The sequence below is a fragment of the Idiotropiscis lumnitzeri genome, chromosome 8 (genome assembly GCF_059441095.1).
Source record: "Idiotropiscis lumnitzeri isolate Australia: NSW breed Sydney's pygmy pipehorse chromosome 8, RoL_Ilum_1.0, whole genome shotgun sequence".
Lineage (NCBI taxonomy): Eukaryota > Metazoa > Chordata > Actinopteri > Syngnathiformes > Syngnathidae > Idiotropiscis > Idiotropiscis lumnitzeri.
Window position 1 is genome coordinate 2,943,673 of NC_142398.1, and position 3,411 is coordinate 2,947,083.

The following is a 3,411-nucleotide window of genomic DNA, read 5'->3' on the forward strand; positions in this document are numbered from 1 at the left end:
GGTGTTTTTGGTTCCGTATTTAGTTTCATGTTTTTTCCTTGTGTTTAGTGTGTCTCGTCATGTTTATTGTGTCCACCTGTGTTTGCCTACCCAAGCCCCAGTGTAAACCAACCAAACCCAAGCAGCCTACATGAGGGTAAATGGTAAATTATAGTAGTTGCATCCCTGCATTCAGCAACCTGGTCAGAGTTCCGTGCTCTTTTACGCTTGAAGGAAGCCAACATTTCCTCCGCCCAGGGGATAGTAAACGCTATGAGCAATTCTAAGTAGCCCGGAACAACAGTAAAATGTAACCCTTGCTGATATCATCCCTCTTGCTGGCCCCCTCGGCCAGCCGGCTCCCTCGGCCGGCCCCTGCCGTCCGCCCCCCTCGGCCGGCCGCCCGACTCCCTCGGCCGGCCCCTGCCGGCCGCCTGACTCCCTCGTCTGGCCCCTGTTTAGAGAGATGTGCTGTTGTGCTTTGGGCTTTTTGCAGTCTGTTGTCTAAACCTGAATACAATGACAATAAAGGGATTTCTAATTTCTAATAAATAAATGATAAGACAGACTATACACACAGCTGCCCTTTGGTCCAGCTTTCTCCTACACCATCACCCAAACACCTTTGACCAGTAGGGTGTGCGAACATGCACTCCGAACAGCCCAATGAGTAAAACAGTTGATGGTCGAGAGGGATGTTCCGTCCATTTTATGGGCGCGTCGCTTTACAAGGCGCCTCCGTTGGTTTTGGGGAACATTTGGGACTTTAGAGTGCGCCCTATGGTCCGGAAAATACGGTAGTTTAGTATGTCCAATTGGGATGTTCTCTTATTATTTAAGCAACATCGATTGCCAATCATATTGACTTTAATTGCTTTGTTACCTTCTCAAGATCCAGACAGAGACACACAAGATCCATCCATCCATTATCAGTACCTCTTCTCCTCAAAAGGGTCACGGGGATGCCAGAGTACCTGGAGGAACCCGGAGAACATGCAAACCCGACACAGGAAGGCCTGTGCATTGATGGCAAGCCTCCCAGCGTCAAGAACCAAGCACCATGGTCATTGAGGAAACTTGACGGTGTGGTAGGAGACTTTTTTTTTGGAATGTGGGAGAAAACCCGGAGAGGACCCATGCAGGCATGGAAGAACATGCAAACTCCACACAGGATGGCCGGAGCCCCGATTGGAATCCTGGATCTATGCACTGTGAGGCAGACGTGCCAACCACTCGATCGTCGTGGCGCCCATCCATTAAATGTTAAATAAATTATTATTTTTTTAAATGTTGGATTGTTAAGCGAGCTTGTCATAGTGTTTGTTTGTATGAGCGCATTTCACTGGTGTTTATGAGCGCATTTCAGTAATGTGTATGAGCGCATTTCAGTAGTGAGTATGAGAGCTATTCCTGAATTATGTCCCAAACGGCGCCTCATAAACATGGGGGGGCTTTCACTGCTATCCACCCATGGTCACGTACCATTTATTTGACATTATTTAAATTAAATTGGAATAAATGGAAGAATAAAGTGGAACTAATAAACTAAGAACAAACAATATAACCAGTGAAGCTAAAAAAAAAATGAATGAAGCTTCTCCACACCTGCTAATTGCCACATTAACTATACTTCCCTTTATTGCATTCAGCAAACACCATTTTTTTAAATTGATTCATTAACTTTTTATTTAGTAAACACTCACTGCACCAACCCAACCGGACTGCATCGGGTCATCTGTCTGCTACACCTGTAGACCACGAGGGTCCCCTTTTGGTCTTAATGTGTAGCTCCGGAGCCACACAAGTCTCCAGACACGCATTTGCAAATTGCCACACACATTTGCGAGTCGTCCACGGTGAAACTGTAGCAACACCCAAAGGCAGGGGACGCTGAATGTTGGCATTTTGTGCTCTCAGCCTGTCAGGCAAATATGTGGAAATTTATTAAAAAGCAGCTCGCATACTTGCTTACATTTGTCAAAGTTTTTTTTTTTTTTTTTTGCGGTGCAAGAGCTTACAGCACCTGGTATTCCCAGGCCTTCTCCCATCCAAGTACTAACCAGGTCCGACCCTGCTTAGCTTCCGAGATCGGGCGTTCTCAGGGTAGTATGGCCGTAAGCAACAATTGCTTTCAAAATTTTGCATTTTATACATGTGGTCTTTATTGTGGCAAATCAATCCAAAAATACGTAACAAGAATCTGTTACGTCCACCAGCGTTTTCCGTTATTGTTCCCCGTGACGGTTGTAACTATTGATATCTGCCTCTATTTAGATTCCCCCCTAATTCATACTCCAGTATTTGTGTGGATTGATTACTCTTTGACGGTCCCAATAAACACCTTGTCGGAACCTCTTTCCGTTGTCAGCGTTTTGAGAGTCCACCCTCCGCTTACGGCCTTGGCCGGACAGCGACCTTGTCAAAATCATCCGACCATGGACTCTGCTGACTGCGAAAAGATTTTTACGGCTGTGGCCAGTCAAGGACGCTTAGTGGGTCAGCAGGGGACTGAGCTCGCCTCCCTGCGCGAAGCGGTCGGCATGCTGGCCCAACGCTTAGAAAGCTACGACGCTCGTTTAAACCCCTATTTGCTCCCGGTTCGGACCCGGCCGTTTCTGCGTCCGGAACGGCGTATCCGGGGTTCCCTGTTAGAGAACCCAGCCTGCCCCACCCCGTCCGTTATGGCGGGCCCTTCATACATCACTGCCGGCTGATTTTCGATCAGCAGCCCTTCACCTACTCCCATGATAGCTCTAAGGTCGCGTTCATGATGAGCCTCCTGACTGGTCAAGCCAGCGCGTGGACCATGGCCGTGAGCACCGCTCGTCCGGAAATTCGGTCGTCGTTTGCCGGTTTCCTTATGGAGTTCCAGCGGGTGTTCCACCACCCGGTCAGGGGAAAAGAGGCAGGTGCCGAGCTCTTGGACTGCACCCAGGGTTCCCGATCGGTCACGGATTATTCCATCGCCTTCCGCATCAAAGCAGCTGAGAGCGGCTTCGATGACTGCGCCCTGCGAACCGTCTTCAGGAGAGGTCTGAGCTCCGCCTTGAAGGATGAGCTGGCCGTGCGAGAGGACGCCCAGTCGTTGGAAGAGCTCATCACCTTGGCGATCCGGCTGGACAACCATCTTCGAGAGCGTCGTCGAGAGAGGGTAGCCAAGCAGCGCTGGACCGAGCCAGCTGCCTCCCGGGTTCCCGAGCCTCCTACCGGCGACGAGCCCATGCAGCTGGGAGCGGGTCGCCTGGATCCCCTCGAGCGGGAGCGATGGCGCAGATCGGGAGTCTGTTCCCACTGCGGTCTCCAGGGCCATCGAGTGGATTCATGCCCTAGATGATCCGCCCGTCGCAACTCACCGCCTGGCAGCGTCGACCACTGTGAGTCCGCGGTCGATTCCCCCGCGGTCACACCTCCCGGACAGGAGCAGCCCGGCGT

The 3,411-nt window shown here is 50.7% G+C and overlaps 1 pseudogene; it reads right to left on the reverse strand.

The window, feature by feature from the left end:
• Nucleotides 1-1,990: 1,990 nt before the first annotated feature.
• LOC148331507 (5S ribosomal RNA) lies at nucleotides 1,991-2,099 on the reverse strand (annotated as a pseudogene).
• Nucleotides 2,100-3,411: the final 1,312 nt, after the last annotated feature.